Source organism: Crocuta crocuta, unplaced genomic scaffold, assembly GCF_008692635.1.
Source record: "Crocuta crocuta isolate KB4526 unplaced genomic scaffold, BGI_CrCroc_1.0 scaffold84, whole genome shotgun sequence".
NCBI lineage: Eukaryota > Metazoa > Chordata > Mammalia > Carnivora > Hyaenidae > Crocuta > Crocuta crocuta.
This window is the reverse complement of record NW_027530213.1, coordinates 6,291,238-6,318,112: the sequence shown is the minus strand read 5'-3', so window position 1 is coordinate 6,318,112 and position 26,875 is coordinate 6,291,238. Positions and strand designations below refer to the sequence as shown.

General features: G+C 43.7%; 1 long non-coding RNA gene across 1 annotated transcript in view; it reads left to right on the top strand.

The window, feature by feature from the left end:
* The first annotated feature begins 773 nt into the window (after positions 1 to 773).
* The window catches only part of LOC144232586 (uncharacterized), an 86,349-nt gene continuing 60,247 nt past the window's right edge, over positions 774 to 26,875 (top strand). Inside the window, exons 1-2 of the long non-coding RNA XR_013335463.1 lie at positions 774 to 878; positions 20,125 to 20,248. This is a non-coding gene — a long non-coding RNA (uncharacterized LOC144232586). The remainder of the gene's footprint in view (positions 879 to 20,124; positions 20,249 to 26,875) is intronic.

The window sequence follows — 26,875 nt, the reverse complement described above, 5'->3', positions numbered from 1 at the left end:
GTGTGTGGGATAGAGACAGACAGCACCAGCCTCAGCCCCCGTCTTGCCCTCGCAAGCTCTAAGCCCGGTCTGGAATTGTCCCCCAAGTTCCTCTGCCCGCTTTGCAACTCAGTACGTGCGGAGAATGAATGAAAGGGACACCTTTCCAGACCTACCCACCCAAGGGCTACGGCGACCTTTTAGAAGTGGCCGGTGGGTCCTAAAGAGCGACATATGAGGAGTTAGCAAAGGGACATTATTTCTAACGCAGGTGAGGAGGGAGAGGAGACCCAGAGCAGCGCCCAAACCTCAGGCAACAGTATCGGCGCCATAACCCGGGGACGCACAGAACATTCCAGGGCCACAGAGGACGGACCTCTTGCTCAGTCCGCCAGGGCGGAGGAGGAGGGGATGCAGATGCCGTACACAAGGACCGGAGTTAGCCAGACAGCGAAGGGGGAGGCGCCGGGGAGCCGGGGCTCCCGCGGTGGAGGGAGGGAGGCTGCAGAGCGGGCCGCTGCACTCCCCCGAAGCTGGGCTGTTACCAGATCCCTATTTTTCCTAACGTCGCGTCAATTATTGCAATAAATCCACCTTATTCACGGCATCCAGGCTTGTTTCTGCCCCTTGCAACGTCAAAGAACCTAGTGAGCAGAGTCCAAAAATTAGAACGCAGTCTTGCCCAAGAGCTGATTCCTAGTTCTGCCAAAAGACCGTCACAATGGCTTCTTCGGGGATTGAAAGGTGGGGGAGGGGGACCGTGGGTCCGGAGCAATCGGGGAGGAAGGAAAGAGAAGGAAAGGGGAAGATCCAGGGTTTTCTTCTTAAAGGAGAGTATGAAGCTTCAGGAAGAACCAAGAAACAGAAGGAAGGGGCCATCTCCAGTCCCCAAACCCGAGGTGGGTAAATCGAGCCAAGCACAGGGAGACAGAAAAGCTGATGCCCCTGTTCTGCTAGGCACCAGCTTAAGGAGCTGGAAAACCTAGCTTTCCTGAGTCTTAGTTTTCACCTCTGTAAAATGATCGTCACAATTCCTTTAACTAAAAGAAAAAATGAAATTTCTATGAAACTGTAAAGAAATATATGGACTTTTTTTTTTTACCCACACGTGCAAACAATATATGCCTTTTCGGTTGAATTAACTTTGACAAAGAGCCACTGCTAAATTAATGGATCAGTACATAGATTAATGTATTCAGTAAATATTTACTGAGCACCTAATATGTTCCAGACATTGTTCTGTGCCTGGGGAGACAGCACTCAACAAAACAGCAATCTCTGCTCTTGGGAAGCTCAGATTGTCATGGGGAAGCCAGGGCATAAAACCGATGATTCTATAGGGTATTTGAGAGCAGCTAGCAGGAAAGAGGGGCAGGGGAGTGATTTTGAATAGGGGGAGTAGAGAAGGGCTCATTGACAAGGTCGTCTTTGAGCAGAATCTTGAGAAAGGTTGGGGGGGGACTGAGGTGGGACTGTGGCCCTCCCAGTTGGAGGAACCAGAAAGCAGGCACTGTCCCTGGAAGGGGAATGGATGACGGGGATGGGTCCAGGGTTCTGGGCAGCTCGTGGAGGTCGCTGCTAAAGGTACCTCTTGGGGCTTCANGGGCTCTGGAAAACACAAGGAAATATGACACAGACCCTTGCTCTGAGGGGGCCCACCGTCTGGTCCGGAATAAAGCTGAGCTGCAAAAAACAATTGGTGACCAATACAAAGCATGTATCTAACCCTTGCTGAGTTGTGCAGATGGGTCCTGAGAGGAAGAAGAGACTCGGAGCTTCGGGAACCCCAGAGGTATCCTGGGATTGTGATGGGAGCATAGTAGGTGCTCAGTGACCGTCTGTGGACCAAGGGAGAGAGAACCTGGTGGCTGATGGTCTCCTCCCAGGTTGGGGTGGCCTGTAGCTTCTGGCGGCCACTCACTTGCACAGACAGCACGGTGATCCTCCAGCCACATGCTGATCAAAGCCTCGAGAAGAAGGAATGACCATGCCGGTTGCTGGGTGAATGAATGTTTCCCCAGGGGTCATCACAAAGTGGGTCAGGTATCCAGGCCGCAGCCTCACTCCTTTACTGGCCCAGCCAGGATCCTGGGGCCAGGGCCTGGGGGAGGCTGCTTCCTCTGATGGGCCAGTCTCCCTTCCAGGTCTCTGACTCCCCTTGGCTTTTATAATCCTCGTCTGAGGCTCTCGCCAGCCAAGGAGGGTGATTAGGGACAGAGAAGTTTGATGAAGTTGGTTCAGAAAAGCCCACAATGCTCTGCCACTCAGAGCCCTTTGCAGAACTGGCCAGCTGGCCCACGGCAGCTCTGGAACGCAGCAGTGAGGCCCCTCGGAGGACACCAGTTTGAATAAGTAATATATCGTAGGGTTCAAACAGCCCAACGGTTATAAAACATTGGGTGGAAAGTACCTTTCCTATTAGCTCAGTTCTTATCCCTCACCTCGGAAAGGTAGCCGCTGTCATTGTTCCTCGCTAGAGCTCTTCCTTCCTCCTTCCTTCCTCCTTCCTTCCTCCTTCCTTCCTCCTTCCTTCCTTNCATTTCCTCCCTTCCTTCCTTTCCTTCCTTCCTTCCTTCCTTCCTTCCTTCCTTCCTTCCTTCCTCTCTTCCTCCCTCCCCTCCTTCCTTCCTCCCTCCCTCCCTTTCTTTCTTTCCTTCTTTCTCTCTTTCCTTCTTTCTTTCTTTCCTCCCTTCCTTCCTTTCCTCTCCTTTCCTTCCTTCCTTCCTTCCTTCCTTCCTTCCTTCCTTCCTTCCTTCCTTCCTTCTTTCTTTCTTCCTCCCACATACAAGCAAATTGAATATATATTCCTTCCCCACTTCCAGTTCTTTCTACTAGCTCCATAGTATTCGACCTGATGTTTTATACCTTGTTCTTTTCTGCTAACTGTGTCTTAGAGATCTTTCCATCATGGTACATAAAGCATGTCATTTTTCTTTTTTACTGATGCTTAGTTACTATGCAGAATGTGCCTAAACAATCTCCTATATATGGACATTTAAGTTGTTTGCAATCTTTTGCTTTCAAACGATGCCGCCACGGATAACTCTGCGATTCATGTAGCACGCGATTATGTTTGTACAGAAGGTAAATTCCTAGAAGTAAAATGGCTGAGTCAAAGGGTAAATGCGTCTCTAATGTGGACAGATGTTGCCAAATTACCCTCTGCAGGGGGCATGCCGATGTCTCCTCACAGTAACAGCGCAGGAGAGAGAGTGCACCTGTGTCTCCGGAGTTCACCAACAGTCTATTTTCAAACTTTGGGATTTTTGCCATTTCTGATATATGTATATTTTTAAAAATCAGTATGGTTTACATGTGTGTCATTGAGCATATTTTCATAGGTTTAGGAATCAAGTCTATTTCCTGCAAATTGTTCATATCCATGTCCATTTTCCTATTGGTTTGCTGGTCTTTGTCTCATCAATCTGCAGGAGCTCTTTACGCACTGGGGCCGTAAACCCTCCGTGATATGAGTTACACACATTTCTCATTTTGTCATTTATTTATTGACTTTGCTTTGGGCGTTTTTAAAACTTTGTTTGCTTTCTGCCATGTGGAAGTTTTTTATTTTAATGCAGTTGAAATTGAAATAGTCAACCATTTGTTTTGTGACTTTTAGATCTTTTTAAAATTTTTCTTTTCTTTCTTTTTTTTTTTTTTTTGAGAGAGAGTGCATGAGAGCAGTGGAGAGAGGCAGAGGAAGATCGAGAGAGAGAGTCTTCAACAGGCTTCATGCCCAGTGCAAAGCCCCACACGGGGCTCAATCCCATGACCCTGGGATCATGTCCTGAGCTGAAATCAAGAGTCAGACACTTAACCAACTGAGTCACTAGGCATCCCTTTAAAAATTTTTTGTTGTTGTAGTTTACCCAAGGGATATAGGAGTGCTGATGCATAGGAGCACATGGACCCCAGTGTTCACAGCAGCACTCTCAACAATAGCCAAAACATGGAAACGGCCTAAGTGTCCATCAACGGACGAATGGATCAAGAAGATGTGGTTTATCTATACGATGGAATACTACATGGCAATGAGAAAGAATGAAATCTGGCCATGTGTAGCCACGTGGATGGACCTTGAGGGTGTTATGCTTAGCGAAATAAGTCAGGCAGAGAAGGACAGATACCATATGTTTGCATGTATAGGAGGATTAGGAGGAACTTAATGGAAGACCGTTGGGGAGAAGAAGGGGGGAAATAGTGGGGGAAAGGGAGAGAGGCAAACCATGAATGCTTGACAATAAACTATTTGTAAAAAAGAAAAATTTTTGTTGTTGTTGTTGTTGTGTGGCTTCTAGATTTTGAGGCAAAGGAGCAAGAATTTGCTCATGTCCCATTTTTGTTTTAGTTTTTTTTAATGTTTTTGAATTTTTATATTTAAATCTTTAGTATAGTTGGAATTTGAAGTCTATATACAAAATGTTTATTACCAACACACATTATTGATTAGTCCTTCTTTGTCCCTTGTATTTGAGATGTCCCCTTTACCTTAAAGTTTCTATATATATTTGGATATTTTTCACAGTTTTCTATTCTATACCGTATATCAGTCTAATTAATCAGATTCTACTATTACAATATTTTAATTATTGAAGATTTTAAGTATATCTTGATATATGATATAGCTTTTGCTTCTCATTTATTTTCTCTATCAAAATTACCTGCGTTTTATTCTTGTTTATTTTTTCCATGTGGAAGTTAGACTCACCTTGTATAGATAAAAATTGTTTTTATATTTTTATTGGGATAATATTTATAAATAAACACTTACAAGTTGAGGAAAACTGACCTAAGGCAAATTCTTCCTATCTAAGGACACTGTATGTCTTTTAATTTATTTGAGTCTTTTACTTTTCTTTCTTTCTCTCTCTCTTTTAATTCACTTAGGAGTGTTTAAAAGATTATGTAGGGCTTGCACAAATCTTTCTAATCTTACTTGTTTTATCAATTTTATTGTAAATGAGGCATTTTCTTACATATTACCTAACTGAGTTGTTTGTATAAACAAAAGCTACTGATTTCTGTACTTTAATTTTGCACATCCTACTACCTACTCTCCCTACCATATTCTCTTCGTGATTGTAGTAATTTTCACTCATTTCTCTTGGGGTTTCAAAGAATAAAACCGATCCCCTGCAAATAGTGATAGTTTTACCTTTTTTTGGTGCAATGTTTATACTTTCAATTCTTTTCTTTTTCTAGTTGTGTTGGCTAGTACCTCTAGTGCAAAATTAATTAATAGTGTGACAGTGAGCAAACACTCATCTCATTCCTGACTTACGGGTAAAAGCTTCTGGTATTTCATGACTCAGTGTGCTTTTTGGTTTTGAGGTTCAGATATATATTTTGAAGGTGTCTATTGATTCCTACATTATTGCCTTTGAAAAATAAAGAATAAATTGATACATTTTGTCAAATTCTATTTGAACATGTATGAAGGTGATGACATAATTTTCTCCTTAGAATTAGGTGGATTTCCTAATATCGAATAAGATCCATTTGGTCATGGTGTGTGTTATTATCTTCACTTGCTGATGAATTCTGTTTGGCAGTGATTTGTTAGCATTTTTTACTGATAGTGAAAGTGTACAAAACTTAAGTGTATAAGTAGGTGAATTTATGCATGGGTATATGTATGTGTGTATATATGCAATATATACATAAGAATCTGCACATAAAAAGTATAAAAAGCTAATAGATGAGAAAAATGGAATAGAAAAACACGATTAATCCTCAAAAAGGCAGAAAATGAGGAACAAAGGAATAGAACAGATGGAAGAAATAAAAAACAAATAGCAACATGGTAGGATTTAATGTGACTATGTTGGTAATTACTTGAAATGTAAATGTAAAACACTCTAATTAAAAGAATAAAGCAGTCAGACTAAATAAAAAGAGTTGAGACCCAGGTGTACACTAACTATTTACAGTGAGTGCACATCAAATATAAGGGCAAGGTTAGCATGAAGGTAGAGGATGAGAAAGGTTAGACCCCACAATACTAGCAATGCAGAAATTTGGTTGGCTGACTCAATAACAGACTAGCTACACTTTAAGGCAAGAACTGTTACTAGAAAGAAAAGGAGAAGTTTTGTTATGACAACAAGGTCAATTCAATAAGAAAACCCAAGAATCTAAAATTTGTATGTTCTTGATAACATGATTTCAAAATAGAAATGAACAGAATTAAAGGAACAAATACATCAACAACCAGAGCTTAATTATCATGTGTTTTCATTAATCATGTGTTTTCCTATTCCATTTTCTTATGCATTAGCTATTTTCCTTAAGTTTTTATTTATTTATCATTTAACTAATCTCTATACCCAATGTGGGGCTCAAGCTCACGACTCCGAGATCAAGAGTCTCATGTTCTTCCAACAGAGCCAGCCATGCGCACGGTTATCCATTAGCTTTTTAATTATATTGGGGGTTGTGATTGCCCTAAAGATTTCATTATGCATCTCTGACTCATTACCTTTGACTCTTTAAAGGTCAAAGGTATTGGGGTATTGTTATATAATTTTACCTCAACATACGTTATAAAGCTCACAAGACATTCTTACTATTACCTTGACTTCAAACAGAAAATATTCTTTTCTTTTCTCCCATGTAATTATTGTTTCCACGGTGCTTTTTCCCTCCAGAAGTTCTGTGCTTCCATCTGGCAACATTTTTTCTTTACTCAAAAAAAAAATGTCCATTATTATTCCATGTAGTGCTTCTCCACAGGGATGGATTATTTCAGGGTTTTTGGTTTTATTTCATGTCTGAAAATTTTTGTTTTGTCTTCCTATCTGAAGGGCTTTTGCTGGATACAGGATCCTAGTTTGAAAGGTGTTTTTGTTTTTGTTTTTGGTGCTTTAAATACATCATTCCATTGTCGTGTGGCTTTCACAGTTTCTGTTGAAAAAGTCAATCATCAGTTTTACTGTTGCTCCACTGAAGGTCATGTGCATTTTTTTCCCCAGATGCTTTACTATTTTCTCTTTGTCATTGATCTTCATTGTTTAGCTTAGAAGTGTCTGGACACATTTTTCTTTTTATTTATCTTCCTTGGGGTTCACTGAAACCCTGGATCAATGAGTTGACATATTTCATCAATATTAGAAAATTCTTGGCCATTGTCTCTGCAAATATTGTTTCTGCCCTTATTTCTAGCCTCTCTTGACTCCAATTATACACATATTAGATCTTCAGACTGTGCCACATGTATCACTTGTGCTCTATTCTGTCTTTCTGTTCATTTTTCTCTCTTTGCTTCCTATCAGATTTTTTCTGTTGATCTACTTTTGAGTTTACCAATCTTGTCTTCTACTATATACGGTCTTCTTTTAAAAACAAGTTGTTAATTTTAGCTATTGTATTTTGGCTGTGGAATGTCCACCTGATCATCTTCATGGATCCCAATGAAGATTTTCTTTAACACATTTATCATACTGGTTTTGAAGCATAGAGGCTGCAGATGATATCTTCCACCAATGAGAGTTGCCTTTTCCTTTGGTAAACAGATGAGGCGAAGAGCAGGTTGCTGTAGTCTAATTGGGGACTGAGTCAGGCTGGGGCTGGATTCCAGTTTAGTAAGTTGCATTCCCCCTCTGGTTTGCTCTAGAAGTCCTGCCTTTTGGAGGTTTGAGCTAAGCAACCACTCCAAGCAAGTTAAAATTTGGCAACTGTCTTGACGGAAAGACTGGTCACGTGTCTGGAAGGCTTTTCCATCTGATGGGACGGTTTCCTAAGCACCTACAACTTAGGAAATGTCTCATGAGGAAAATTAGCCATGTGTTTTGGACTGTTTTAATTTCCAAACCATTACACTAAACCAAAGTTCTACTGCTTTCTCTTTTCGTGTAATCTGTTTGAGCCAAGCTACATTAGCCCATATCCAGCTCATGAGTATCAGCTCATGTACGATGAACTCTTCCTCCTCTGGAATTTTCTGTTTATCTAGTCTTTGTTTTTATGGTTCTCAACTGTTCTGAAAGTAGTTATTTCAATTTATCCAGTCATTGCTACGGCTGTTACAGAGAGAAGATTCATTTCCTGACCTACTGTGTTCTACCTGGAAGCCCAAGTACCCTGTTTGTCAACGTTTTGGTCAATGTTGTTGTCATGGTTTGTGTGTTTCTTGCTTCAGTATCCGTAAGTGAAAGTAACGTATGAGGTTTTTTGTGAGCAATCTTTGTCAGGTTTTGCTATTATGCTTATTTCATGAGGAACATTTGTAAAAGCTTTTCTCTTAAAAGTGCACTGGTACAGTTTAAACATCATTGGAATCACTATTCTCTACTGGAAAGTCATCTTGATCTGGATCCACATTCAGCATGAAGACTGATTTGGGGCTTGATCCCATGACCTTGGGATCATGACCTGAACTGAACTCAAGGGTCAGACACTCAACCTATTGAGCCGCCCTGGTCTGGAGCTTTTGTTGCAGAGTGGCAGGGAGAAACTCTGGGACACATTTCTTTGTTGTTCTGCAGGTATTAGTTTATTTGATTTTTTCTCTCTTCTGGAGTCAGCTTTTAATTTTTTTTATATGTTTATTTATTTATGTGTGTGTCTGAGAGAGAGAGAGGGAGACAGAGCCTGAGCTGTCAGCACAGAGCCCGACATGGGGCTGGAACTCACGAACCGTGAGATCATGACCTGAGCTGAAGTCGGTTGCTTACCTGACTGAGCCACCCAGGCACCCTTTTCTGGAGTTAGTTTTAACAAATTATTTTTTCTTTCACAGCACTGTCAAATATAAATATAAATGTAACATAAGTCACATATATCAATTGAAGTTTCCTGGTAGCCATATTTAAAAAGTGAAAAAAGTTAGGTAAAATTATTTTAAAAAGATTTTTTTAACCAAATATATCCCAAATATCATTATCAATATTATCAACATGTAATCAATTAAAATTATTAATAAATACTCTTTTTTTTTGCTTCATAAATCTTCAAAATCCAGTGTGAACTTTATACTTATAATGTATCTAGGCTTAGACTAACCACATTTTTTTTTAAGATTTGCTTTTAAGTAATCTCTACACCCAACATAGGGCTTGATCTGTTGAGATCAAGAGTCGCATGCTCTACCAACTGAACCAGCCAGGCCCCTAGACTCGCCACATTTTAAGTGCTCAGTTTCTACATGTGGCTAGTTGCTGCTATATTGGAGAGCTCAATTCTAGAACACTGTCCTTTTCATCCATGTTTTCCAATTATTTTTATAACACTGGACAAATTGCTTTTAGATGATTTGTTTAATTTCCATGGCTTTTCCGGTTGTTGGATCCATTTAATCTCATTTTACATATTTGCCCTTTCTTCATTCCTCTTGATTTCATTAGCTATAAATTTGGATATTTTATTATTTTGTTTTTCAAAAAGACCCAGCTTTTGAATTTATTAACTAGTTCTATAGTTTTTTGTTTTATAATCATTGCATTTTAACTTTATCTGTATTAATTTATTCCTTTAGCTATCCTATCCTTCAGTTTGATTCTTTTTTCTTTTTTTCACTTTCTTTTTAATGTTTATTTATTTTTGAGAGAGAGACGGAGACAGAGACAGAGCATAGCAGGGGAGGGGGGGAGAGAGAGGGAGACACAGAATCCGAAGCAGGCTCCAGGCTCTGAGCTATCAGTATAGAGCCTGACATGGGGCTTGAACTCATGGACTGCAAGATCGTGACCTGAGCTGAAGTCAAGCACTCAACTGACCAAGCCACCCAGGCACCCCTGATCGTTTTTTTCCAACTGTTCATTATGTTCTTTCATTCAATTATTTTTATTTTTTTTTCTGTGTACTAATGAAATGATATAAGGCACATGCATTTTCATCCCATGCTGCTTTAGCTTTTACTGGGGTGAGTGCTCACATGGTCATGTCTTCCTTGTTACCGTCTTCTGTTGTTCTGTGCTATCAGTTTGTATTTTTTTCCTTTGACTTCACAATTGTTTGAAAGAGTGTTTAAAAATTTCTAGTAAGCAAGGGCTTTTTGTCTTTGGATTTTTGACATTAATTTCTACATTGTCATTAAAGAATGTTTTCTGTTCTGTTTTTGTCTTTTGGAAATTTTGAGGTTTGTTCTGTGGTCTCTTGAAAAGGAGGTGTTCTCTGTTTCTCTAATTTATTATGTGATTTGCTTCTCCTGGAGACTTGTTAATTTTTTTCCCACTTGCCTTGTAAAGCTTTGAAGATTGATTTTTCTCTTCGTCTTTGGGATTCTGTAGTTTCACTATGATGCATGTAGGGATGGATTTTTTTTTAATTATCATTTTCAAGTTTTAGTGTACTTCTGTTACTGAGAGTTTGTATCTTCAATACTGAAGATCTAAGCCTCTATATCTTTGAAAATTGCCTAATCCTTTCTTTTCTGTATTGGAACTCCTCTTAGATATTTGGTGGGTTTTCCCATTCAAATGTTCACATGTCTCAATTTCTCTCTCACATTTTCCATCTCTTTATTTTTTTGAGGCATGTTGGGTAATTTCCTCTCGTCTTTCTGTTCATGAATACTCTCTGCGTCTGTGACAGATCTACCACATCAATTCCATTTTCCTGTAGGAAGTTTATTTGCTGTCTTTCTCAAGCTTCATTTGATCCTTTGGCAATATCCTCGTTCTATTTTCATTCTGTGCTTATGGTTTATGTTTTTTCCTTTGCATATTTTTTTTAACATGTTAGATATCTCTTTTATATTGTCCTATTGTCTTTGATTCTTGATACACAACTTTTCCTATCTGTTGCATCTGTGATTTTCCCTCATGGCAATTCATTTCCTCATTCAGTTTGTTATCTCTGTTTATTTTCAGTGTGGCTCATAGTTTTATGGTCAGTACCAGTTCCCTGGGTTTGGGGACCTTCTCTACAAGACAGTTTTCAGTTTCCTTCCAGCAGGACTCTTACGGGTTTCTTTAGTACTGAACTACTTTTGACATTGACGTTGTGGCTTGGAGCCACTGTGCTAGACAGATATTGTGAATTTATACGCGTCAACGGTGCCAGCCTGGGTGTCTGATTTATAGTATTTTTCTTTCTTTCTTCCCCAAAGTCCAAATAGATGACAAGCCTCCTTGTCACTTCTCAAGCATGTGGGTAGAATGTTTCTCATCCTTGGTCTCACTTCATGTCAGGGAGCAGAATTCTGTGAAACCCAGCCCTATGTTTTAGATCAGCTCTTCCTCTGCATGAATGATGGAATCTACACCTCTCAGCAGGTATCAAGTCCTGGTTTCCAGAAATTTCTCACCTTGAGTTCCCTCTATCACTTCAACTTTTCTTGCCTCAGAGCCTGACTATGGATAAAACTTTTTCTTATGAAGTTTCATCTGGAAAATTTTTATCCATTTAAAGCAGGAGTGAGGGATTTACCAAGGTAGTGACCAGAATTCCACAAATAAAATTTGAAGAGAAAGCTTGTTTTTACAATAAATCAAAGACAACTCTATGGTGGAATAAAATTCAAAATTTTCTTGAATTTTTAATATAGTCTGCACGCTAAAGAAATTTTGCTCGAGGTAGAGATTGGGGCCAATTTCCTTCATCCCTTGAGGTTACATGTTTGTTCTGTTTTGTCATCAGGGGTACTTCTGTGGAAAAGTTTGAGAAGCATTGCCCTGAGATGACCTTGACTGCTAAAATGGAAATCACTCTGTGGGCAAGTCCCTGACACGTAAATTAACACCCAAGCTAGAGAGAGGGCTTGCCTGGCTCAGTGGTCTGTATCTTTTGTTTTTCCTAGACCTGCCCTAAAATGTCAGGAAGCAGATCTTTAAAAATTATTATTACTCATGACAAAAAGTTAAAACAGTACAAAAGGGTACAAAGGGGAAAGAAAAAAGCCCTAACTGATCACCTCTCCCTCTCCCTCCAATTCCCAAAACACCCCATTACCTACAGCTTCTCATGGACCTTTCCAGAAATGTGATGTGCACACAGATTTTTTTTTTTTTCTGTAGCACAAATGGAATCATAGTATACTTGTTGTGTGGATTTCATTTCTTTATTTACTGCTACCTTTTGGATGTGTTTTCCTAGGAGCACCTATAACTTTGCCTCTTATTTTCAGCAGCTGTAGTGGATTTCCCATACATTAATGACCCTCTGTTCATGGACGGTGGGTTTCTATCCCATATGTTTGCTATTTCTGACAACCCTCCAGGGAGTGTGCTGGTGCAGAGATCTTTTTGCAGGTGTGTGAGCAGGACTGGAGAGGAAAGAGGGAGCAAAGTTGTGTGCGTTTAAGCCTTCCATGGGCAGGATTGGCCTGCTTTCCCCATGTGTAGTGGCAGTTTGTAGTGTCACCAGCAGGGGGAGAGCATTCCTGGCAGGCAGGACTTTCAGGAGCCTCCAGATCTGTACCCTCTGCTTGGCACCCCCAGAGAGCCTCCAGTCGAGGACAAAAATCTGGTGTTTGATACAAAGATGAGACGCTTCTTGTTTTTGAAGAATGTGGTTGCTGGAGGGGCTTTGGGGATTCCCATTATGGAGATCAGACGTGGGTCAGAGGTTGAGAGGGTAGAATAAAGGACATTGAATGAAGAGTCCTTAGACACTGAATTCCTTCCTGTTTTTGTTTTTATTTTATTTTAAGTAGGCTTCATGCCCAGCGCAGAGCCCAATGCGGAGCTTGAACTCATAACCCTGAGATCAAGACCTGAGCTGAGATCAAGAGTTGGGCGCTTAACCCACTGAGCCACCCTGGTGCCTCTGCACTGAGCTGCTTTTTAACTGCATTGTTATTTTGGGGTTTGTTGTTGTTGTTTTAATTATTTTAGATGTTTATTTATTTTCAAGAGACAGAGAGAGAGAGTGGGGGAGGGACAGAGAGAGACGGAGACAAAATCTGAAGCAGGCTTCAGGCTCTGAGCTGCCAGCACAAAGCTCAATCCGGGGCTTGAACCCAGAACTGTGAGATCATGACCTGAGCTGAAGTCAGACGGTTAGCCGACTGAGCCAACCAGCTGCCCCGCATTATTGTTTTTGATAAGTAATACATTTTCACTATAAAAAAAGGTGGAAAACGTGAAAACACACAAAGGAGTTAATAAAGCTACTCATCTGTGGGCAATTAAATGATGCTATTTATTTAAATAATTATTTAACCTATGAAATCATTAAGTAAAAACTATTGATGTGTGCAATAGTTGGCACATGAAGTAGTCAATGAAAATAATTCCAGTAACAAGACAGACTGTATTTGGGGATATGGCCCTTTGTTCTTGGAAATCAGTTGTTAAATGTTTTAAATACCTCTTCTGTGTATGCTATATGCGCTTGAAGTTTGAATGTAAAGATAATACAAAGTTGTACCATGCCAATGGTTACCAAAATTTACATTGAACTTAATGATTTGCAACTCCCTCATTTAACTTAACTCTGATGAAAAAAAAAAAGTTTTTTGCTTTATTTTTTGATGACTTCATAATATGAAAGGAATGTGTTATCCACTTAGCTAATGCAGATACGTTCGATGTTTTGGTAGTTTCCAGTATTGCAATGTCAAAAACAATACCATACTGAATATTCATGAGTGCTTAGTACTGCCTTGCACACTCCTTTGGTTATTTCCTCAGGATACATTTTGGAATGCACAGTCAGTGGCCCAGAGTACATGGTTAAGTCCTTTTTCTCTGCTTTGCCAAACTGACCTCTAGAAAGATTGCGTGAAATTATAGTCCCGCTAGCAGTGCATAAGGACAGAAATGCTATTTTCCTTGCCACTATATGGTATTCCTTTACTATTTTATGAAGTAAGAAACAAACAAAACAGAAAAAAAAAAGAAACAAATGCATCTCAGGTTTTAGCTTTACGTTTTTATTACTATAGTGAGTGGTTGCATTTTACATGGTTTTATAGGCTGTAAGTTTTATATCTTTTATGTGTGCAGCCATTGAAAACAAATTGATCTGCAAGAGTTCATAATAAAATAAGGATAATCAAACTTTTGTCATATATATTGCAAATATTCTCGGTTTTCCGGGGGGAATTTCTTGACTATTTTTTGAAAAAGAGATTTGACACAGAGTCAGGTCTGTCTCCTCCCTCTCCATCCCATGAGTGAGCTCCAGGTTAACAGCCGTCTTTCAGCAGATGATTCTGGAGAAATGTTGGCGAGGTCCTGGGGACAAGGCTCTGTTAGCAGAGTCTGGTCATCAACAACTGTCATTCCATAGGATCTCAAGGAAATGGGCATTCTGACCAAGGATTGCTTTACCAATGCCTGCATTGCCTGTTGAGGGTCTTGCTTGATCCCCTTGACATCTGGTGATCGGGAGGCTGCCGAGAACTCCCTGGGGTGTGGAGCATATGGTTGCCCCCATTCTAAGCCCACGAGGTGATATTGAGCCTCTTTCTTTGTCCTTTGTGGCTGCAGGGCCAGCAGGCTGTCTTTCCATGGTTTGTAAAATGTTCCCCTGGACCTAAGTGTCACTTTGGGCCCTGGGGTCGTGGATGTTGTCCTTTTTCGAAACCATTCATCTTTAGTCAGCAGTCGAGGAGTGGCATGGAATGCAAAGGCAGCTGTTTTCGTGGTGGGGCCATTATTAGAATGCCTGGAATTCCTGCTGCCGTCTTGACAGCAGACAGAGAATGAAGCCCACACCAAAAGCACAGAGCGGGAGAGACTGGGTCCTTGGTGGCATTCTTGAATGGCTTATTCAACTGGTCCGGAAGCTCCCTACGGGGAATATTTATGGTATAAAATAATACATTCCTATATTGATTATGCTGGTTCCAGTCAGAGTTTCTGTTATTTGTGGCCAGAACCTCCCAGTGGATGGAGTAGTTAAAATGCCAAAACCCCAGAAAGCCCACAGCTTCGTAGGACATCCCAGGAGCAGTATCTGAAAACGCATGGCGGCATTGTTCGTTTGCAAATCTTCTCTGAGATGAAGTTTCCTTTACCCACTCCTCTGGTGAGCCAATGCTCCCACCTCTGCTGGGGTTCTCATTCCATCCTCCTGGCTCCCACTTTTGTGGGAAAGTCCAGAAAACCCTCCCAACCTGTGCATGTCTCCCCCTCAGGCTCCTGTTTGTGAGGAAGGACGAGTCACTGCTCATTTGTCAGGCACAGCCCACTACTGGGCAATGGTTCACCAGTAGAGGGGTGACTCATTAGTGAAGGGAGGGTGGCTCAGTAGTGAGGGGTGACTTACTACGAGGGGGATGGCTTACTAGCAGAGAGGTGACTCACTGGTAGGAGAATGGCTAACTACTTGGAGGGGGGGACACTCACTAATGGGAGAGTTACTCATTAGGGAGAGGGATGGTTTACTAGTTGGGGGATGGCTCACTAGTAGGAGGGGCAGCTCACTTGTGGAAGAGCAAAGATTTCCAGCTAGAGAAGATTTGGAGAAGACCAGGCACACTGAGTGTATTTGCTTGGCAACATGGGTAGTTCTCTAGGACCCCATCTCTTTCCTTCTCTATGCTTTGTCATCCTTGGAAATTGGCCTCATCCTCAAGTTTCAAGATGGCAGCATCAACCTGAGAATAGCATACTGAAGAATGCTGGAAGAGACTTTTCCTGTGACTTTCTCTCCCATTTCTGCTCATTGCGCCCCCACCTGCAGATTCTGTTCACTACCTGCAGATTCTGTTCACTACTTACTGGCCATCAATGTGTTACAGGATCATCCTGAAGAAATCACTGGCCAGTGAGAATGGAGGGCTCCTTCCTGCCCAAGGCCCTGTCCTGGGCTCACAGCTCCATGGGAGTGGAGGAGATATCTGAACAATATGGAAGTTCTTTTCAGAGGGAGGATGGGGATAATAGATACTATGACAGACCAGGGTGCCATCTATAAATATGTTTTGCAGAGTTTCACCATGTTCCAGGACTTGATCTACAATATTTCTAACACCCACCTCAACCCCATGAGGTTGTAGCATTTCCTCATTTTACAGAGGTGTAGACTGTGCTTGGAGGTTAAGATCTTTTTTTGATATTATTAAACAATTCTTTTCTAAAATACTGTGGTAATAGAGTTTGCAAGTGGGTGGCTTAAGGATATAATTTCCCAGGTGGTGAGTGGAGTTCAGCCAAGTCCACTGTGATGCCCTCCCCCCTTTTCCATCAGGCCAGGAGATCCTGGGGAGCAGGCTCTCCCCTGCTTGCCATGAACCATCGAAACCCACTGTCAGCCAAGACAGGCCTGTTCATAATAATGGGAAGACTTGCCAGATACAGGACAGAATTACACCCGAGAACAAGTCAGGCACAAACCTTTCTAGATTGACATGTCTTTCCACCCCCCACTCCAGCCCACTCGGGGCCACCCAACAAATGATGCCCTGGGGCCTTGGCATGCAATTAGAAGTGAAGAAATGCTTAATCAAATCATGCCACTTGAAGTGAGTTGGGCTGGAATGGAAATGCTGTGTGGCACTGGCCACAGTGGAAATTTACCAGGCCCAAGCAGACACCAAATGCTCCCAGGTTGTTTTGAAATAGATACCGTTGTGTTCTATAAAGTTCGGAGATCCGTTTGCAAATATTTAAAAACCTTTCCATTAACAAGGATTGCTTTAGGAGATCACACACAGACATGTACACATGTGCACGCGCGTGCACGCAGACACACACACACACACACACACACACACACCCCTCACTCCCCCTACCCCAAAGGCTTCTACGATGTACATGGGAGAAGCAGAAACCCAAAGCGGGTGCTTCAGGCAGCTCAAGTGTCTGTTCACCCTGGTTGAGATTTGTGAATCTTCTCTATCATCCATTGAGACAGCTCTCATTAAAAATAAAGTTTATTTATATTTTCCCCCCTCAAAAATGTCATGACTAACTTTCCATTCATTATCAAAATATTCTTTTGCCACTAATTTCCCTTCTTGGTTAAAATAAACAAAGAAGCAAACCCTGTTGGCATTGCATCTAGGATGCACTCTGCTATAAACAAGAGAAAATTTTCTTAATGGATCTTGAAGAGCCCTCCCGTGAGAATTTCCTCTGTTTATCAGCTTCATTTGGCATGGAGGGCGGGCAGCCATGGTGAAGTGCAGGGGGTAAGGGGGGCTGTCTTGAACATGCCAAGATCAAAGCATCTCATCCTTCAAGGCCTTGCTCCAATTTTTCAGGCCAAGTGCCCACCCCTCCCTGCTCTCCATGCCCCAGCCAAGGGTGCAGAGCTGTGTGACCTAGACCTTGGCACTGGCTACTGTGTAAACTTGGGTGATCATTTCACCTTTCTGCATCTCAGTTTCCTTACCCATAAAATGAAGCTGTAGAATTTTTAAAAAATGTTTAATGTTCCTTATTTTATATTTGAGAGAGAGAGGGAGAGGGAGCGAGCAGGGGAGGGGCAGAGAGAGATGGAGACAGGATCTGAGGCAGGCTCCAGGCTCTGAGTTATCAGCACAAAGCCTGACATGGGGCTTGAACTCACAAGCAGTGAGATCATGACCTGGGCTGAAGTTGGACACTTAACCGAATGAGCCACCCAGGTGCCCCAGAAACTTTACAATCTTATGATCTCTAAGCTCCTCCAGCACTGAAATTCTAGGATTCTAATCCAGCAATGTCTACATGGAAAAAAAAGGGGGACGGTATTTTTGACAAAAACAAAATCTTAGTTTTTAGGATTCAGGAACATGCAGTGAAGGCTCCTATGTGAAATCAAAACATTTCATTTTTCTTTTTTTTTATTTTTAAAGCTTATTTATTCTGAGAGAGAGAGAGAGTGTGTGTGGGGAGAGAGAGAGAGAGAGAGAGAGAGAGCAAGTAGGGTAGGGGCAGAGAGAGAAGAGAGAGAGAATCCCAAGCAGGCTCCACACTGTCAGTACAGAGCCCAATGTGGGACTTGAACTCATGAATCATGAGATCCTGACCTGAGCTGAAATCAAGAGTGAGACACCTAACCAACTGAGCCACCCAGGCACCCCAAAGCATTCTATTTTCAAAGGCAGAACACAAGAAAAGTCCAAAAAGTAACTCACCCAAGGCTTCCTTTCCAACAACATAGCTGAAAGCCTGCCGCAATGCCCCAAAATATACCCTGAAAATGGAGGAAGAGAAAGGGGGTGCAGAGCACCCCTTCTTCACTGTCCTGAGCCAGGGGAGAGTTCTCATCCTTTAGCTTCAGTTTTATTCCATGACCTGATCTGAGGGACTCTTTGCCTGCAAACCTCCTAGAGAAATGTTGAGGAGCCCCGGGGTGAAGATGACTCTCTTGACCAGAGTAAAGCAGAGGTCTGGGGAGGGACTCACCTTAGAGTAAATCAAGACAAAACACTGAGTCTTTCTGTGATAGATGTGGCTATTGGTAGGTAAAACATTGCTCAGCATCCTTTATGGGTCTTCTGGGCTGGTCTCCTGGACTTGTTGACTTCGAAGAGAAGGTGGGGAGAGAGAGGGAGTGTTGTTGGGAAAGTTGTGACTTTTCTTTTTTTTTAATATTTTATTTATTTCTGAGAGAGAGGGAGAGAGACAGTGTGAGCAGGGGAAGGTCAGAGAGAGAGGGAGACACAGAATCTGAAACAGGCTCCAGGCTCTGAGCTAGCTGTCAGCACAGAGCCCGACGCGGGGCTCGAACCCACAAACCGTGAGATCATGACCTGAGCCAAAGTCGGACGCTTAACCAACTGAGCCACCCAGGTGCCCCTAGGTGTGACTTTTCAAGATGGGCCCAAAGGAGATGTCGTTGTCTCTGCTGGGGAAATTCCCCTCTTGGGGAATGGCGGCAGTGATGTGGCCAAGCTTTCCAGAGACCCCTGAGGTAATGTGAGGTCCTGCTATGGGATTAGGTCCTGCAGCCACAGCAGTGAACCCTAACTGCCTTTGGGTGTTTGGAAATGGGAAGGGACTTGAGGGGATGGAGGCTTGGATTTCTGTATTACTACCAGGCGGGAGCTATCCCAGCCATCCCCCTAAATCGGGGGCGGGGGGGCGTAGGTACATAAGGATGGTACTGACAATACTCTAACAGCCGTGCCTCAGTCATGGCCTCCAGCTCAGGCCAGGCAAGGGACGCTTGGGCCAGAAACAGTGAGGATAATACAGCGCTGTCTTCCATAAATCTAAATTCATTTAATCTAAAAGACTTTTCTCTATTTTGAGACTATGTCTTCTCCAATTTTGGTATTAAAAATGTCCTTTCTTTTATGAACTGATGGCAATAGTTGGTAGGTTTTTAAAAAATGTCCTTATTTGACAAAATAAAGAATTGGCAAACCTAGCTGGTGCCTATGGCCAATTCTGCTAGTTTTCTCTCAGTATTGGTTTTCCCTTTCTTCCATGCCAAGAGAAATTTAAGGGGCATGCGACCACCCAGAATAAAGCCTACAGCTCCCAGTTTTCCTTGGAGCTAGGTGTGGCCAGCTGTTGAAGTTATGGCTAATGAGATGTTTGCAGAAGCAATGCCTGCAACTTCTGGGTAGAGTCTTTAAAGGAGGGGCCTGTCTGCTCCCTGCCACTTTTCCTCCTCCTGAAAGCTGAAACATAGGCATGCAGTTGTCCGGGACCATGTAGACAAATGCAACGCATTGGGAGCGGCAATGGAACCAGACAGATGGAGCCCCCAACCATAGCGTTACTGTATCAGCCCAGGATGCTTATGTGATGTGAGAGAAATGGGCACTTATATTTCATGTCTTTGCAGATAAAATGAGTCGACATTTACATGATATTTGCAGTGGTGAAAATAGATGAGATTATCCAAGAATAGAGAGTAGACGGAGAAATAAGAGGGCCTAGAATGGAGCCTTAAGGAAGTTCGACATATAGTAGTTACATAGAGGGGGAAGGGCCCCTAAGGGGAGTCAGGAGGGGAAGCCAGAGAACTAGGAAAAAAAGTGTGGAGGAGCCAGTGGATGAGTGTGTTTCAGGGAGGAGGGAGTTCCAGTGATGCTGAGAGGTCAAGGAAAAAGGTACAACATGGCCATCCTGTTTAAAATGGAAGTAACTGGTGGCCTTATTAAAGGCTGTTTCATTGAAGTGGTGGGATGAAAGCTGAGGGGAGTGAATGAGGGGTGAATGGGGGAGTGATAGACGACACGCTCAGAAAGTGTGGCCGTGAAAGGAAGAGCAAGAGGGTAGGAGCTGGANCCTCCCCCCTCCCCTCCCTTCCTCTCCCCTGCCCTCCCCTCTCCTTTCCACCCTTCTTCTCACCTTTTCTCTTTCTCCCTTTTTTTAGAAAAACTAACTGCAAAAGGCAGGGCATTTACCTACCGATGGGAAGATTCCAGAACAAAGAAGAGATGGAAGAAATGGCCTAGTGGGAAGTTAATTGCTGCAAACAGCTCCCAAGAAGATGGGAGGTAAGGGGGACAAAGAGCATCTGTGAAGGAACTGGCCCTCGACAGGAGGAGGGAGAGTTGGTTGCAAACTCAGAAATGCATGTTGGACAATCGGTTCTCTTTTCTCAGTGCAATAGAACGCAAGGTGGTCCGTGCAACTGCGAGATGTGCCTCCAGCTGCGCTCTGCCGGCTGGCGCGGGGGGTGGGCAGGTGCGGGGAAGATGGGTGCTGACGTTCATCCAGCATTGGAAGTTTGCTAGATGGGTGGGATGTGAGGACAGGGGAGGAAGAGAATGTCTAGTATTTGGAAGAGACATAGAATGGAAGCTGAAGACAGTGAAAACAATGGAAAAGAAACACCTGGAGGAGTCACTGGTGCAAAGACCACAATAATGGATGAGTAATAACGTTGAGTAACGGATGTAGCGGGGACGTGGAATGGAGGGAAAGTTAGGATAGGAGGCTGCAGTCAGAGAGTGAGAGCACTTGGGGTTGAGATTCAGAGGTAGAGGAGCCCAGAGTGCCAGTCAGGCCCAGAAAGGCTTGGGAGTGGGGGCTGAGAAGGAGGAGGGTAGAAGTTGCTGGAGACCAGAGGACAAGGAGCCAAGAGGCTCCAAGATCATGCGTGGCTGGGCCAGCCATAAGAATTCTAAAGCAGCAACATGAATGGGGGTGGAGAAAGTTGTGAAGCATTTGCTAATTGTTGGTTGGATGAGGAAAGGCACCAAACAAAGTGCAGAAATGACCTAGACTAGGGAAAGGAAAAGACCTGAATGACCTTAGCTTCAGTTGAGCAAGTAATTTGCAAACCCATGAAAGAAGTGTTTTGGAAATGACAATGCAGAGCCAGCTCGAAGTGGGGCCAACTCCTAGCCTCAAGGTCAAGAGCATAAGAATAAACAATTTCCAGTTGGGGAAAGCCTTCAATAGAAGCAGTATCTCTGGGTCAGCTTAGGCACCTTAGCACCTACTAGGAAGCTNACTAATGAAATCTGAATGTTGAGGATAAGTTCCTGGGCACAGGCCTGGCTTCCTAGGCACAGGTCCTACTGAGCCCCGTGTTCAGAAGGGCCCCATGCTTACTTTAATGCAATCGTGATATTCTTAATAATTTTTGAACAGGGTGCCCTGCAAATTCATTTTGCACCGGGCCTCGCAAATTTGGGTAATCAGGCCTGGCTGGGTCTTTAAGAAACCTTCTCAAGGGAGGAGCGCCTGGCTGACTGGGTTGGTAGAGCATTCAACTCTTGATTTTAGGGTTGTAAGTTCGAGCCTCATGTTGGATGTAGAGCTTACTTAAAAATAAAATCTTAAAAAGAAAAGAAAAGAAAGAAATCCCCTCAAGGGATTCTGATGCGTGTGTAGGGTTGAGAGTCACCAAGTTAAGCCAAGAGTTGAAGTAAAGGCTGAGGGTGTAGGGTGGGAGGAAGATGGCGGAGATTGTGGGGAAGATGGCGTGTTTGCACAGAGATTTCTACTCTAGGTTTACGCTTGGTTCCTTGGAGAAGGAGAAGTGCTGGAGCCTAACACCTTGGCCTGAAAGGGAGGCACACTGGTGGGGTGTGGGGCTGGAGAGTCTTTGCCCTGTAGTCTTCTGGGGAGTGCATGGACAGCACAGGGGCAGTGCATAGAGGAGCCTACGTAGAGGTGGGGACAGGTGGGAACAAGCTAGGCCCGTCGCTCTGGGCCGAGGCAGCTGAATGACTGTGTGGGGCGCTGGGGGCTGGGATGGGTGCAAGGGTCTCCAGGGCGCCTCAAAACTGAGAGACTCAAGATGTTTGGCTGGAGGTCTAGGCTTATTGGAAGCCACCATCACAGAGATAGAACATGGAGCGATGCCAGTCTCCAGTTTCGAGCACTCACAGCGCTCAGGGAACCTTACCAGAGACGTGGCACATCCATGAGAATCTTGTTTTCCCCGGGGAGTCTGAGAGGAAGTGAGCAGAGCTATGTAAACGGAGACAGGGCTCTGGGAAGAGGAGGCTCTCCAGAGGAACAAGCCACAAACACAGGCGCCACGGGGTCACTTGTCAATGAAATGTTGGTTGTTTTTCTAAACTACAAGAGATAAGAGGTGGTGAAATCTTCCCTCAGCTTCAGCCCTTTAGTATAAATATTTCTTTCAAAATCAGCCCAGATGAGGCTGGGCCTGAAGGAGAAGCCAGGTACATAGGCCCTGGGGTCCCATCACTGCCAGCACCTATGTCTGGCATCGGCCATCGAGGCAGTGGGTGGAACCAGGTGCCCCTGAGGCTCGTGAGACCCCCCCCACCAAGGGCACACTGCCTGAGGAGAGGGTCATCTCAAGCCTTGGTCAATGGTCAGCATCGTCACTCCCTCAAACTCAAGCAGCAGGAGAGGTTGGGAGGGGTCTCCTGATTCAGGCTACCTCCAGATCTACCGGAGCGAATCTAAGCACTTGCTACTTCAGGAACAGCTGAGGCATGACGGAGCCTCTCACCTGGGGGTGTGTTTGTCCATCCTGGCCTCACACCCTGCCCCTCCTCCTCGCTGGCCTCCAGCCTCTTGTGGTCCAGGTGGATCGACTGGCCGAGCTTCTGAGGCCTGTGCTCACTCAACGACATTTGTTTCCGGAAGCCTGCGTGGCGCGGTTGGTTAAGCATCGGCTTAGGTCATAATCTCATGGTTCGTGGGTTGGAGCCCCGCATCCGATTCTGCACTGCTGACAGTGCAGAACCTACCTGGGCTTCTTGCTCTTTCCCTCTCTCTCTGCCCCTCCCCTGCTTGTGCCCTCTCTCTCTCTCAAAAATAAGTAAAGAAACTTAAAAAAAAAAAAAAAAAAAGAATGTCTTCTCACTGACCTTGAAATACATTAAAAGGTCACTTTGGGGGCGCCTGGGTGGCTCAGTCAGTTAAACAGCCGATTCTTGGTTTCGGCTCAGGTCACGATCACACAGCTTTGTGAGTTCGAGCACCGCGTGTCCACTTCTGCGCTGGTGGTGCGGAGCCTGCTTGGGATTCCCTCCCTCTCTCTGCCCCTCCCAAACTCACGCTGTCCCAGTCTCTCTCAAAATAAATACATACAACTTAAAAAAAAAAAAAAGATCACATTCACTTGCCCCTTTCTGATATCTGAGGAGTTTTCCCCTTCAGGGCAACAGGGTAGCCATCCTGCCAAGGAAGAGTGCTTTCCCTGAGGCAGGGAACCAGACCACTCATCCCTGGGGCGGTCCCTGGCTCCGGACACCTCTGATGTCTGTGTGGCATCTGCTTCTGGCTGGAAGGTCAGCTGTCTGGTCACCAGCACCCCCTGATTTGGGTATTGTCCCCCATCTAGCTGCAGCCTTTGCCCTAAATCGGTGGTTTCCAAACTTTTCTGATTATGTGCCCATTTAGTAAAAGGTTGGTGGGGGGAGGGGTACGTATTCCCCATCTGTTTAGTTATACACTGCACATCATGTAAATTGTAAAAGAAACATAGAGTTGAGGTTAAAAGAAGGAATAGGATGACATAAACGATATTTTAGAGTGTTGTTAATTGCAATGGCTTCATATTACCACCGGTCACTACCTCGAGGCATACGACTCTAGATTTGAGGTGGTTGTTAACAAAAAGGGATATAAATACCTACTAGAAGTAGTCTTCTTGTTCACTCAGAATGATTTGGGATCAGATCTGATCAGCTCCGCGGGGTTTTAATGGTGCTGTCGGTGAGGGAGCCCACCCACAGGGGATGTGTCAGCTCTAACTTTGCTTTTTCATTCCCTGTGCACATGGCCTTGGCCGTATTTCCAGTCAGGTTTTTGGTAGTACCTAAATTTACCCATGCACCTTGTGGGAACTGATCACATTACGATGAGATGATCCGATCTATAAATCCACTTACCTGGGTGCAGGCTGAGTGACCTTGATCTCGTCCTCTGCCCAGGATCTGGCTCCTCCCTCAAGAGGCCTCAGACCCTGCATGTGAGGGACTAAGTCAGGGACCTATGAGCACCTCTATATTAAATATTAGAACGTTAGCTCACTGGAGCTGCTGTTACAAAGTGCCACAAATTGAACGGCTCGAACAACGGAAGTTTATTGTGTCACAATTCTGGAGGCTGGAGGTTTGAGATTAAGGTGTCATGACAGTCAGATCTTCCTGGAGGCTGTGAAGGAGAGCCTGTTCCGGGGCTTTCTCCTGGCTTCTGGTGATTGCTGCCAATGCTTGGCGCTCCTTGGCTTATTGACTCACCACCCTGATCTGTCTTCATCTTCACATGGCATTCATCGTGTGTATGTGTGTATGTGTGTGTGTGTCTAAGTTTCTCTTCTCTGTAAGGACACCAGTCTTATTAGATTAGGGCCTACCTTAATAACTTTATTTTAACCTGATTAACTCTGTAAAGACCCTCTCTGCAAATAAGGTCACATTCTGAGGTGCATGGGGTTAGGACTCTAACGTATCTTTTTTAGAAGCAACATCATTCAACCCATAAAATTAGTGAAGCTCATTTTTTTCTTGCTGTTAAGTGAAAATAAATAGAACTAGAGGTTCTAATGGCTTCTTGTGGTGGATCCCAGCAGACAATGGTCTGGCCCACCCATGGGGTGTGTATTTTGTCTGGAGACTACTGCCTCATTAGTTTGGTCTCTCCTCCTCTCTTCCCTGTGACCATTCACCCCCAGTTCTCACTGAAGGCAAGGAGGGTGTGAGTGTATAGAAGACCAGGCCTTGAAGAACTCGATTTGGAATTCCGTAGAAGACTGGTTTGATGATGGCTTGCCCTCAGAATGGCCAAGTGAACCACCAGCAAGCCTCCTCTCTTCTTCCTCCAAACCTTAGAAATAATAAGAAAGACAGTTTTAAGTGAAGGCATACCATTGTTCAAAAGCAAGAAGGGAGAAAACAGGTGGTTTTTTAAAAAGTTACACATAGAATTACCATAGGAACCAGCTATTCCACTCCTAGGTGTGTATTCCCAAAGAACTGAGAAGGTTTTCAAACAAAAACTTGGATGTGAATATTTATAACAGCACTATTCACAATAGCCAAAAGGTAGAAGCCATCTAAATGTCCACCAACCGGTGAATGGATAAACAGAATGCGGTCTATCCGTCCAATGGACTATTTCTCCACCGTAACAAACGGTGAAGTACGGATACATCTTATATCACGGATGAACCTTGAAAACATGATGCTGAGTGAAAGAAGCCAGACACAAAAGGTCACATATTGTGTAATCCCAGTTACGTGAAGTGCCTGGAATAGGTCCATCCATAGAGGCAGAAAGCAGATTAGTGGCTGTTAGGGGCTGGCGGCAGGTGTTCTTGGGAGGGATGGAGAGTGGCTGCTTAATGGAAAGAGTTCTCTCTTAGGGTGACGAATGTGTTTTGCAACTGGATTGATGTGATGGCTGCAAAATGTCATGAATCACTGAATCGCTGAATGGCATGCTTTAAACTGGTTAATTTTATGTGATGTGAACTTATCTCGATGTAAAAAATTAAAAGCAAGAAGAGGAAGTCTTGGGGGGAATCCTTAACCTTACATGGCTTCATGAGGCACCGTGGGCTCTGAGTGAGAGCAGCACTGAGTGGTACCTTCCAGCGTAATGACAACCCTGCGACTGATCTGGACAGCTTCCACCAAGCTGTCCGTGGGAAAAGTCTAGCAACAACGTGGATTTTTTTTTTTTTTTTTTAACCAAATGGCTTGGTGCTGTCTGCTCTTCAGAGCTCTGGGCCAATGTCAATGTATTAGCAACCATGACTTACATGACCCCTTCATGTCTTCTCTATCGCACGCCCAAACCTTAAAATCCTGTGTTTTAAGTTCTTCCTGATTTATCTGGAATGCAGTTCATTGACTTGGAATGACTATGATCTTGGGTGGAGAATAACATGCTTACTGGGTAAATAGCTCCTTCTCAAAAGAGCTGCAAAAAGCAGATTACGTGCAAATTCAGAGAATGCTTTTTGGTGCCAAGCCCTGGTTGGATATGAAAGGTCCTGTCAAGTTTCAGATTCACAGCTTGACATTTGCATGGTCATTTATGCCACTTATTAACTGGTGTATTAGTAGCAATCTAATTATGACTGCCCTCTTCGTCTTGCGAACAGCAAGAGAAGATTGCTTTAGAGACAACAGTTCACCTGGGAGGTTCTTCCTGCACACATCTGGGGAAGAATGGAGGCCAAAGGGGCTGATGGCTTTGGCGTGAGCTCCTTTTGGTCTGTTACATTCTTGAAGCTTTTGCCCCAGTAACCCTGGTTGCTGGGCATTGCTGCTCCTCTGGGTCCAGGAAGAGGCAGAATGATGTGCTCTTGGGACCTGAGAGCCTGCTCCAAGTGCAATGTCTGGAATAGCTTTTGTTTCCAGGAGATTCTGAGGCACCCAGATGGGAGCCCTGCCTTTCTTTAAGGTGATTCAGAAAGCCAGCCTGAGCAGAGAATTGTGAAGAGCCCAAATCCTGCTTTTTGGGAAATTTGTTCTTATTTTTTACATTCTGACATTAATGAAAGACCCGGAACCGTGATTGCCAGCTCGGGGCCTACATTGCAAGGGGAGCCTGCACGGAGGGGGCCTGGCTTCTTCAGCTCAGACCTGGAATGAAAATGAACTCACATTCTGAGGCCTCCGGTTACAATGTTCACCTTCCTTCCACTTCCCCAGCCTGTGGGGGCTGTAAGGTGAACTGGG